This window comes from Canis aureus, chromosome 3 (assembly GCF_053574225.1).
Source record: "Canis aureus isolate CA01 chromosome 3, VMU_Caureus_v.1.0, whole genome shotgun sequence".
Taxonomy (NCBI): Eukaryota; Metazoa; Chordata; class Mammalia; order Carnivora; family Canidae; genus Canis; species Canis aureus.
In genome coordinates, this window is record NC_135613.1 from 34313383 (window position 1) to 34326384 (window position 13002).

Sequence of the window (13002 nt, forward strand, 5' to 3'; positions counted from 1 at the left end):
AATGCCATGGGCAGTGAGCATGTGGGCAAGCCTCCTGGAAGGTAAGCCTTGTGCTACACAGGCTCTGGAATCTTACAAGAGGACTTGCAACTTGGCAAACTGAGGCAGGTGGTCTCCACTTCCGAAGGCTCTGAGAAGAAGGGAGACAGTGGCCAGGAGCCAAGCACCTGGCAGCTGAGGAAGCATTCAGTGGGGAGGGTGCTGGCCAAGAGGCACCTATGGTTTGATGGCTGGGCTCAAGCAGCCAAATGGACTGGTATTACCACAGTGCATCTGACCTTCTACGGGCAGGGGCATGTTCAGAAAATAAGTCACACCAACACAATTCAAAACAGGGTATTAACAATATTAATCTTTGGATAATGGGAAGTGCCAGAATTTTATCTCATTTCCTTCAAATGAACATACACCCACAATAGCGCTTGGAAATAAGACATGAAGCTAATTACTCACAACATTACCTATGTGAAGCACATGATCAGTCTCGGCATCGTGAATATTTGCAGAAATAGACTCCTGAGGGCCCCCTCTGGCAATGGGGGACCCAAGCCACTCCCAAAAAAGCTATCACTCTGGAGACAGAGTGAGGAGACCAAAGATACTTCCTTGGATCCCCTGTGGCTTGGTCATTTAGGGACATACAATTGTCCTCCTGTAATGACTGGTAGACGGGGCAGTGAATCTTCTGGACTCAACATGTTTTGTTATCTTCAGAGCGGTGAAGGCCTCGTAAGAGGTGAAAGAATTGAGGGAAATGCCTAATTAATTTTCTTTCTCTTTTTTTGATGGGGTGGGGGTGGGCGACAGAGGAGAGGAAGGATGGCAGAGAGAACAAAGTCCCCCCACTGCCTAAGCCCTTGCCGCCCGCAGACAGCGCTCTGAAGCCTACGGCGCACTGGTGTAAATTTCACTTGGCATGTGTGGTTTTTAGTGGCAGCATTTTGAGGATACATATAATCCTGACTTCCTATTTACATTACATTGGTTTTCACCAACACAATAACTACAAATGCTTTCTGCTCCACTCTTGTCATCTGTGTGGAAATCCTTCTCAGACAGGGAGACTGTAAAGTCGTGGGAAGAATTCTCATTCGTGGCAAGACTAATCTCAGTTCTCTCTCTGTTCCTACAGGAAACTTCTGGGAGGGAAAAAAGGGGGCTGGCCCGACCCGTAAGACACTAACCCACACCTGGCTTCCTGTTCATACACAACAAAACACAGGAGCCCTTATTTAAAAACATCCCTACTGACACGACACAGTGTTTGCCCTTCCGATAAAACAGTTCCTAGCTACCATGGCTGCCTGGGACAGACACCCAGAAGCACACTTCAGAGGCCTCCTAAGCACCACCCTCACTTGGAAGGAGGAAACTTAAGCACTGAAAAAAACCTCCAGATCCAGGGGTTCCCAACCACCTCCTTCCAGAGGGCAGGGCGAATAAATCCTGGCTTGATCCAGGTGGCCTCCTAATTAATAAGACAGGAAGACAAAACCATTTCGAAGGTCATCCCTGAAGTAGCTGCATGTAAAAGCCCTCCACAGAAGCTTCTCATGGTAAAGGCCATGCAGTACCTCCCCCTATGCAAGGCCAAGCCCAGAATCCAGCCAACACAGGATTCCTAACATGAATGTGCTGGACTGACTGAAATTACAGAATCAGTTGGGGTCTTTAAGGTCCCTTAAAACAAGAATTTGAATACGCTCTCTGGATTTGGGGCCAGCACCAGCATCCTGTGTTGAGGGTTGAACTGGGTCCCTCTAAAAGATACATTCAAGTCCTGACCCTGGTATCTGTAAATGTGACCTGATTTGGAATCAGATCTTTTGAAGATATACTCAAGTTAAGAGGAGGTCATACTGGATTACGGTGGGGCCCTAACCTACAACTGGTGTCCTTACAAAATAAGAGAAATTTGGGCACACAGACACACAGGGAGAATGCCATGTGATGACAGAGGCAGAGCCTAGACCCATGGAAGCCAAGGAACGCCAAAGACTGCCAGCAATGCCAGAAGATAAGAGACAGGCACAGAAGGAACAGATCCTCCTCTAGGGCCTTCGGGGGAATATGGCCCTGCCAACACCCTGATTTTCAGCTTCAAACCGCCAGTACTATGAAATAATGATTTTCTGTTGCTTAAAGCCAGCCCTCCATAAATAAATAAATAAATAAATAAATAAATAAATAAATAAATAAATAAATAAATAAAGCAAGCCTGCCCATTGGGGTAATCCTGCAGTACAGTAAACGAATCCATCCTGAATTCTTTCCAACCCTCCAACCTCCAACTACACTCTCATCCACCCCCTTCCTCCCTCTCTGCACTGTTCCCAATGCAGTGTTACATGACCCACTCTCACATCCATGCAACCACCCTTGAACTTCCACCAATATCTGCTGAGACAGGTTAGAGTCCTGTCAGGGACACAAGGTCATCTTTACTGGGTGGTGGACTCTGCCCCTTGGCCTGCCAACTGATTGCAGCCAAGGAGAATCTGAGGCAATGCACAAGGTATTAGGAAATGCAGAGATGTGGGGAAGCAGGTTGAAGGTGGGTGGAAATTAAGAGACTTGGCAGAAAGAAGGAGAGAAAAGGAGAAAGTTCAAAAAGGATCCTGATGGTCAAGGGCACAGACAAGAAAGTGGATGTCATCTCCCCTGCCCGCCATGGCCAGCCACAAGCTTATAACTCCCTCCCCTTTCTACCAACTTGACACCTGCCTGCAACTTTACGTCAAGAGCCTGCCAAGCAGGTTACCACTAGAGAGCTGACTACCCACAGAGCTGTTGCATTTTGAGCTTCCACAAAGAGAAAGCTAGCCCGCTTCCATCCAGGGGCTAGGCTTTATTTGTTTTGGATTTTCAATACCTGGAACTTGGTGTGGCCACGTTAACACAGGATGACCAAGATGCTAACCAGGCAGACAAATGAGGTTAAAGGTTTCACATGTTGCCTCATGCTTGCCAACTTAAGGAGCAGAGTCACCTGAGGTCCTGAGGCATAAGGGCAGGTCTTACTCCCCTACAACCCTCGCAACTCAAGATGGCAGCCACCAATGTGCCTCAAGCAGCGAGGCCAGGGGACTGACAGAAGTCAATGGGAAGGCATCTTCCACTTCTATGAAACCACCAGAAGCAAAAGAATCCTCCAGCAGGGGCAGTGGCAGTGATGATGGTAATACACATCTAGCCGGTTAGAGATCACACCAGAACCTTGTACCAAGGTTCTGGCACTCACATGCAAAGCAAATCCACAAAATGAAGCTGGCCTCAAGTGACAGGTGCAGCGCTGGACAGGCAGCCTAACATCTTGTTGAGAACCTGGGCTTGGTTCGAAACCCAGCTCCAACTGCCTTCAAGCTGTATGCCATGCATCCAGCCAGCAAGGATTTACTGAACACCTACTATGTGCTCTCGGTGGCCTCACTTGCAAAAATCGGGTGACAATACCTGCCTTCCTGAAGCTCTTCTGAGGACGGAACATGGAGACACATATAAAATGCCCAGCACAATGCTGGGCATATTAAAAAGAGCCCTTGTGAAAGAGATCAGAGTTATTATGGTCCTATTTTCCAAATCAGAGCTTGACACCCAAGGTCTCCATTAGTACCAACCCCTAGAATGTCAGCTCCATGAGGACAGGCAGGGTTATCATCTGTACTGTTCCCTGCTGTACTCCAGAACCTACAACTGTGCCTGGCACATGGTAAGCACTCAAATGATAGATGAACACCTGCTGGGTGCCAGAAATCTAAGGCACCCACTATTGGCAGAGGTATTAAAACGGTCATGACAGGGCAGCCTGGGGGGCTCAGCAGTTAGGCGCCACCTTCAGCCCAGGGCCTGATCTTGGAGTCCCAGGATCAGGTCCCACATAGGGCTCCCTGCATGGAGCCTGCTTCTCCCTCTGCCTGTGTCTCTGCGTCTCTCTCTCTCGGTCTCTCATGAATAAATGAATAACATCTTAAAAAAAAAAAAAAAACTGTCATGACATGCAGAACAAAAGGACAGAAATCTGATATTATAAACAAGGATTCTGCTTCCCAACAACCGAGGAATGAAAGGGCCACAGGATCCCCCTAAATGAAGCCAAATTAAAAGAGGAAACCAGCACGGAGCTGCCTCTGGTTGCAGCCTTGGAGAAGCACACAGGCTCCACCTGAATCAAGCAGGTAAAGGATTAGTGACATCTTAGTATTCTTCATAAACTGAGGTCATCATACAAGATAGGTAGCCAAAGAGGAAACGAGTGTAGAAGCGCTAGAAAAACATATAGAAATCACTGCTTTACAGATATCTTTTTCAAGAGAGAGCTCCCACTTTAGTCAGGATTCACAAAAATGCCACCTTTTTTAACTTTATACCCGTTTCTACTTCACGTTCAAACACCCTGGCAAGTGTCCTGAAATGCATAACACAAATTGCTGGCCATGTTGAGCTCCTTCGTCCATCACCCACCCAGGGTCCCTTCGGCCATGGCTGTTGGCTGTCACTCCAACTCTCCTACCCCAGATTAAACCTCACCAAACCCTAACCTGGGTACTGAACTGGAAATGCCTTTACCATTCCACCCCTAAGGGCTGTATCTCACCTGCCACTTCCCCCCTGGGACTATTAAGAACCACTATGATTAAGACTCAGGGGGCATCTGCATGGAAAAGCAGGACACCAGGGGGACACCTGAAGGCCAAACCACCGCCTTCTTGAGGTGAGTGACCCGAGGGCAGGTTGCTTCCCTTCCCTGAGCTCCAGGCCCACCAGCCAGAAAAACTGGTACACGATAGTAACAGTGCCTCCCCACTGGGTTGTTGTAGAGGGCTGAAAGAAAGAATAAGGGAATGGCTCCTAAGGGGTCCTCTTCCAAAGTGAGACACAAATGCCGTTACTAGGTACTCTGGTCTTCACTTTCTCACCGCGGAAGGATGGACCAACATACATGCTAGAAAACTGGCCCAAGCGCAAGGCAGCCCTTGCAAAGCAGATGGGGTCTTCGTTTTTCTCAAGTGCTGAACAAGTCCAAGAAAGGCTGTGGTGCGATTTACAAGGGCCACAGCCAAGAGAGATTTATACGCGTATGGCCTTCTGATGGCTTTCTAAGACCGTGCACACCCTCGTTTGGCTGAGGACCTCAGCAGCAAGTAATTTTCTAATTGATTCATTAGCACTCCAATCAACTACTACTTTAGACACAAAGGGCCCCACTCGGGTCTGAATGCCTAAGCCAGGGATACTGGATGAATGAACCACTCGCCTCTGGTTAGCTCGGCCCAGAGACTGTGAAGAGAACCCCCAGAGGCCCTCCAGGAACCATACCTACCTGGGAAAATTACCCAGAGTCTGGAAACAGAGCCTACACAGCTTCTTAACTGGTATTTTTTGTAATGAGAGTCATCTGACTAGAACATGATTATGCAAAAATGCTACATGAATGAGATCTTAGGCAAAAAGCCTGACAGGAGATACAACCCCCATTACACACCCCCCCAAAAGAAGTTAGCACAACGTTCGTTTAAGTGGTGGAATGATGGGGTGACTTTTTCTTCTGCTTTTCAGAATGAGCATGTACAGGACATTTAATTCCTTCAGTTTTCTCAGGTGTAAAGCCACAGCAATTACACCCAATTCCCAGTTACTGTAAGGATGAAATTAGATTATGTATGAATAAGCAGCACCCAAGAGCTGTGGGCACTGGACAGTGTACCAGGCTTACCCACCAGCTCAGTGACGAGAGGGCCAAACTGCCTCTCAGGCCAATAATCAGAGTTATGCTCAGGGAGGTTATAAATTACTCCTGTCACTTGTGAATTGTTGAAGCCACAAATGCTAAAAATTCACAGATCTCAAGGGTAAAGCTGTGATAATTTAAATATAAATTAAGCTTTAAAAACAATCCTCCTTCATTATTCCATATTCCTCTGGCATAGGAGATACTCACATAGGACAACGTTCCTCAACAGATTCACCTAAATAAGAAGGAACATGCAGCAGATGCTATAAGGGAATGGTCAGAAACTTCACAGGCCCTCATGAGATTCAGGACCTGCTTGTTGCCTGTACACTCAGATGTCGAGAAGTCCTCAAATGTAACGTGGCATTTTGGAAAGATTTCTGACTCACCCAAGCCTGGATCAGCACTCTCAACCCACTCAAGCAGCCAGCCATCCAACCAACCCACCCTCCCACCTACCCATCACCCATCCAAACATTTCAAGGTTTATTCTCCACAAGGAACTCCCAAGAAACTGGGAACTCTCAGCAAATAGGCTTCCTTATTATGAAAGATAAAAACTTAGCAAGCACCGTCAATCTGCACAGCCTTGGGCTACATGGAGATCAAGGTACATGAAAGGACCAAAGGCCTAAAGATACTAGTTTCCTCATCAAAACCCAAAACTTCAGGGATGCCTGGGTGGCTCAGTGCTTGAGCATCTGCCTTCAGCTCAGGACGTGATCCCATAGTCCCGGGATCAAGTCCTGCATCGGGCTTCCTGCATGGAGCCTGCTTCTCCCTCTGCCTCTCTCTCTCTCTCTCTCTCTCTCTGTCTCTCATGAATAAATAAATAAATAAAATCTTAACAAAACAAAACTTCAGAAACTAGCACAGGACATCTTAGGAAGTTTGAAGGAAATTGATTCAAGTCCTACTTCACCTAGCAAGAAGTCACCTGTTACCCCAGGAAGGGACATACTCCAGAAAAACTGAATGTGTCCAAATTTCTTGGCTGGTAGGTATGGAGGTTTCCTCAAGTGACATTGTGAAAAGGAGTCAAACTTTTCCACAAAAATTCCTGAGAGAACCTTTGTCAGAAACTGTCCGCACTGGGTCTGCATCCACCCCACACTTCCTATGAGGCTTCGTCTCATCTCCAAACCCCCACCTCTCTTCCCCTCACCTCCCACTCTCTAGAGAAGAAAGTCATCCATTTCATGTCTTACTATGGCAACATTAACACAACAAGGCAAACAGAAAACGTGGGTGGCTATCCTGAATCTCACCTCACCAGGCTCTGGGCAGGAAGCAGCTGCATTTCACTCATCTTTATGACCATCCGAGGATCTACCATGATTGGCATTGTACTCACTACTATTATTACTGTTGGCAGAAATACACAGAATAATGCAAAATTTGAGAACCACCTCCCCCCAGTCTCAATCAACTGCTTTAAAACGTCAATATGGGGGTAATTTTTTTTTAAGATTTTATTTATTTATTCATGAGAGACACAGAGAGAGAGGCAGTGACACAGGCAAAGGGAGAAGCAAGCTCCATGCAGGAAGCCCAATGTGGGACTCAATCCCAGGACTCTGGGCTTTAGGCAGGCACTAAACCACTGAGCCATCCAGGCGTCCCTATGGGGGTAAATTCTTTGCCAATTTTTTTTGCTCTAAAATAGAGGATGGTTCATGATAGAAGAACCTCAACAAAATCCATGAGGCTCAACTAAGATTCCCCCCACTTTACAACAAGCACAAAACCTACCCAACCCCATAGAATATAAGCAGACTCCGAGGGGCATCCCTTGAATGGCAAACCTGAGAACTCTAGGAGAAAACTGGGGGCACAAGGTCAGAGGGAAGAGCTGGTCCTCAAGTAGTCCATCCTCTGTGTGGCCATCAGTTTCCTCATCCATAAGGAAACCACTGAGGCTCTCCATACACCTCTGCCATGGGGGAGGGCAGGGTTCTGAGGGCCTCGGCCAGCTCTGGAGCCAATACAGTTTGTTTTCTTTATTCTGCATCTAACCAGGCTTCGGCGCTCTAATTACAACACAGCACATCTATTCTTTCCGTGGAAATCAGGCCCATTGTGAGAGAAAGAATTTTGGACAAAAATCTAAGTCAAAGTGGGAAAGAACAAAATCACCTCCACTTTTATATCCTAGAGGTCCCAGAAATCTTCACGTCAACCCATGTGCCCCCACTCCACCCAGTGACTTACCCTTAATACACACACACACACACACAAAACCCAATCCCAGCAGCTTCAATCCTGAAGATCTCTTCCTTTAGTTGTTCTAAGATGCTTCACTTGTAAAGGCCCTGTGGACCTGATCTGGCCTTCCCACCCCTAAGCCAAGAAGATCTCTCCCCGTAGGAAAATTAAAACTTAGAGTATCCAGGTGAACCACCTGAGAATCAGAACCCAATTCTGATCAACCTCTCTAGGTTCCACAGAAGACAGACAAAAGTGGGCAGAAGGCTGCCCACAAGATGTGGCCTGACCCCTGTCTCCCCCACAGTGCCGCCCAAAGGCGAGGGCTTGAAATGCATTAAAATGCCTGAAATGGACCAATTAACACAAGCCAGATAAAAACTAGCTAAAACCCTAAAGCCACCTTCTACAGTGACCAAAAAGCCAGCCTGAGGTCCAGAAGTACAAAGAGACTTTGCCAAGACGCTGCTTCCATCCCCAGACCTGGACTGAGTGATGGGAGAGGGATGGAGGACGATGAGGTCAATTTCAGTGTTTTACAGGTGGAAGACTGTGGTGCAGAGGAGACTGACCACCCAAAGTACACGGGCACAAGAAGCTGGGCTGGCCGTGGGCCCTCAGCTGCAGGTGGCACACCATGTGCCCTCCCAAGAATACTCCCACATCCCAACACGGGGTCATGCTGGCCAGCAATGGGTGACTCTTTCATTCCACTGCCCCAAACGATCCTCTGAACTGTAATCCTACTGCCTATGGACTCTCCTGATCTTATGAGGATGCATGTCCTTTTATCATCTGCAGTGTAGGTGCACCTCCCAATCCCTCAAACTCCCACCCATCAAGAGACACATTCCAGCCCAACCTTCTCACACACCTGCCATACACACAGTAGATGGGACGGTCCAACACGGACCTGGTATAGCAGGGGAAAGTCCCTGTGTGGGATCCAGAAGCCCCAGGAGTGGAATATGCCATTGCTTCTGGTCCTTAGCTTCTGCGTCTATGAAATGGGAACAGTGAGCCTCCATAGCTGTCCTCTGGGCCTTTAACCCACAGACCTCTCTGCACAGAGCTAACTCTCTCAATGGGGAGAGGCAGTAAGCCATATAAAATTCCCTGACAAACCCCAGGCACACTCAACCTCTCTAGAGGGAAGAAATTCAGAAAAGCAAGAAACCCAAGAAGCCAACCAATTGGAAATCCCTTTGAACCTGGGCCCAGGCTAACATGTAACTCTGCACAGGACACAGTGCTTAGGAAAGCACAGCCTCTACACATGCCAATTATCAGGCCCATGGATTTCTGGGCAATTACAGCCAAGGGGAAGAAAGGAGAAACAGAGCCGACCCCTCTGAGAAAGGTGTCCTCAATACAAGGTCACTCTAAAGGAAGGTCCCTCAGACTAGGAGCCTCTCTGGCCAGGACCATGATGAGACCTGTCCATTCTCTGCAGGGCGCAACACATGCAACCTCTAACCAACATCTGCTGAGTGAACGAATGAGACTAACTATCCTGTCCTACTTCTCTCTGCTCTGGGCACCAGGCTGGGAGCACAGGAGACATGCAACTCATGTGCTGAACTGAACTGAATTTCTGGACCACGTCCATCTGGAGGTATATACAGAAGGAGGGAACCCAGTGTAAATATTGCAATGGGGGGGTCTCCCCCGACCTTAAATAGGACCCCCAAAATTTAAGGATTCTTGTCCAACTAAAGACGTTCCCTGAAAATCCTTCTAAAAAGCCAGTCCCCTCTGAGGGCACTAGGAAACAGGATTCGATTTACACGGTGGTGTTTCAAGAAGGCAGCTATTGTATGCAGGAAAATGAACCGGAGTGCAGTCTTCTATCCACACCCTCCTCTTTGTGCAAGGGGACAAGTCCCACATTAGGGTTCCTGGAACCCAGCTCCCTCTCCTCCGCCCACCCTGCCTGGCCAGACCCCCATTAACGCACTGCTAGTGCCATCAACACTGTTGTTTTGGAATGTGCCAGTAATTCTAGTGGCAGGAACAGCAAGCTTTAAGCTCAGCAGAGAAACCAGCTGGAGAGGCAGCCTCATGAAATAATGAAATGCCAAACCAACCCCTACATCTTCTCCAGTCTCTCAGGTCACCTACCAGATTAGAAGGCCTGTTGCTACGGCAACCATATCTTGCAAGTGCCGGCTGAACTTCCCCATAATTTTTAACCCTTTAACTAGCTTGAGGAGGGTAGTGTGCAGGCGAGCCCAAACCATGGAGAGTTGGCTGGCTCTGGCTGTGCTTTTACAAATTAAAGCAAGGACGGAGAAAAGCAGCGGGCAGGGGGAAGGGCGAAGGTCCCACTTAAGCAAACAGACAATGCAGAAGAGAAATGTAGCACACATCCACCTTGCCATCAGCCACAGAACCACCACGATGGGTGCCGCACAGCAAACTTTTCATGCACCTGGCAACTCCTGCAAAGCGCGGGAGCCAGGACAAGATGAGAATAAACAAAGCCAGGACGGGACTGTGCCTGCCCCTCCCGGCCAGGCTCTGTGCCCCTGCGCTGCAGACTTTGCCGGGCCCTTCTGTGGTAAGCAGAAGGCGGACAGGAGCCAGGCGGAGGGGGACAGATGGCCAGGCAAGCACTGGCACTTTCCAGTTGTCTGATAGACGCCTGCTGCCAAACAAGCTCCCACCTCCCTGCAGCCCCCCCCCGCGCCCCCCCCCTGCCCAGTACACACACACACACACACACACACACACACGCACACACGCACGGCTCTCCTGGAAACTGCATACAGCCTCCAAGGCACTGGAGCACCAGAGCTCTGGGGGTCGCTCCGTCCCTCCTCTGATCCCCCCACATCTGCAAGGCGTGGGGGATGCGCAGGCAGGAGCATCCACTCCCTCAATCTCCAGGCTACTCTCTCTCTCCTTTCAGGGGGAAGGTCTTTCACACACACCCCCAACCCCCAGCCACTAAACCCTCTTTGTGCTCCACGACCAGAGTTCATTGGGTCCTTCAGGAATAAATCTTAAAAATGACTCTCCTCAGCCTCTCAGATTTGATGGGAGAAACTTAATGAAACCATGCAGGGGCAGAAAAACACCAGCCAGACTCCAGTACTAGGGGGTGAAGCCAGCCCCTTTACCTCACACCACACTGTCTGTTGTGGGGGGGGGCATGAAGGAGAAAGGGAATAGGGCCAGTAAGCATGAGCAGAGGCTCCTGACCCACAGTCCGACTGATGGGGGGGCCTGTGTGGTTTCCCAGAGGCCGAGAAGAGGTCTCTGGAAGGAGGGAAGCAAGAAGGGGCTAAGTCCACATGAGAGCAAAGACAAAGCCTAATAAAGGCACAGGAGGGAGGGGGAAAAGGAAGCAGGCACCCTGGGACCCAAAGGACAGGCTGGACAGCAGCAGGGGATGGAGGGTGCTGCCCATGTCTCTCGAGAGTGCCTAGCATAGCACTGCCTGCCACACTCCCGCCCCCCCCCCCCCCCCCCACAGCAGGCACTGGACAAATGCTGCACACACACACCACAACCCCATGCTTGACAGAAGGCAGTAGATTCAGTTGGGGGGGAGGGGCGCCTGGGTGGCTTAGTTGGTTGAGCATCTGACTGATTTCAGCTCAGATCATGATCTCAGGGTCGTGAGATCATGCCTGGCAATGGCAACAGGCTCAGCACTCAGTGCAGAACCCACTTGAAACTCTCTCTCTCCCCCTGAACCTTCCCCATATTTACATGGGCTTGCCCTCTTCCTCTCTCTCTCTCTCTTAAATAAATTTTTAAAATATATTTTTTTAAAAAGTAAGTTGGGTGGGGGGCAGGATGTACAACATGGGGGTCAGGAGTGCTTCAGTAGGTTTTCTTGGAGAGCAGGAAGGGGGTGCCTTGCCAGTGTCCCAACACTATTAGCAGAGAAAAAGGAGAAAATTCAACCCTTCCCATCCCTGTCACCTTAACTCCCTGCCCCATATTCAACCACTGTCCATCCAGCCTGGCCACCTCCACCTGTCACCCATGCAGCTGGACACCTGGGAGCAAATCCAGTCCAGAATATTAAAGTCCTAATGTTCTCTCTGCCAAGTAATTAACAAAACGTACCACAAACGGCACAGCGCCTGGAGAGGAGGGATGATTTTTATTAGCATGTTCACCTGTCACCCAGGCCTTCCACACGCAGAGCAGTCAGTCAGTCAGGTTAAAGAGGAGCTGAGCAGAGGCTGTGGGGTGGGGGAAGCTCTGTCCCTGCCAAGAGGAAAGGCAATACTTCGGCTAGAGTTTTATTGTTGGGCTGCATGCACTGGCCACCGTGATACCTGGGGTATACCTCCAGAAAGAGCTGGAGAAGGACCCTCCAAAGCCAAGGCAGTTAGGCAATCAGTGCTCACAGAATACTCCCCATACCATCCAGACACAGGGGTGTCCTTATAGTCGAATCTCCTTCCCTAACCTACTCAAGGGCTGGGCTGTGACCACACGTTTACATCCCTCTGCAGTGTCCAGGATGGGGCAGGAGCTCCAAGAACATTTGGGAGATAAAAAGGAAATCAGCTTTTCCATTGTAACCCTCCAGATGGGCAGGCTGCCACCAAGCTTATCCATTGTTTGGTCTCATGTATCCAAATCCTTAGGTTCATTCAATAAATCCTTACTGAGCACTTACTATGTGCCAGGCATTGTGCGTACAAGCATGAGGACTAACACACCTGTCTGCCCTCGAGGAACACCTCTCATCTGGCAGCTCTTCTCTGTGCACCACCAGCTCTCCACCCCTGCCTGTGCTCAGCAGGCCCTCGGTATTTGATGGAAATGCTGGACTCTTAGACTCTCATCAGGTGCACCCCTGAGGCTTGGCCAGCGTGCCCAGTTCAGGTGGAGATAGACAAAGGCAAGGGCAGAGTCATAGGGCTTCTGTGCAAACCCCAGTAGCCAATGGCCAAGGCAAACCAGCCAGAAGCCTCACTGACAATTCCACAACTGTTAAACTAAAGACCCTGTCGTAGGGGGCTGCAGTTCTGGCCTTGCTCCAGGTTAGAGAGCACCAGGAAAAGAGACAAGAAGCCTGGCTTCCAGCCACAAAACCTAAC

At 49.3% G+C, this 13002-nt stretch overlaps 1 protein-coding gene across 7 annotated transcripts in view; it reads right to left on the reverse strand.

Moving 5' to 3' along the window:
- Positions 1-13002, reverse strand: part of SSBP3 (single stranded DNA binding protein 3) — a 163812-nt gene that overhangs the window by 104803 nt on the left and 46007 nt on the right. The window lies entirely within an intron of this gene.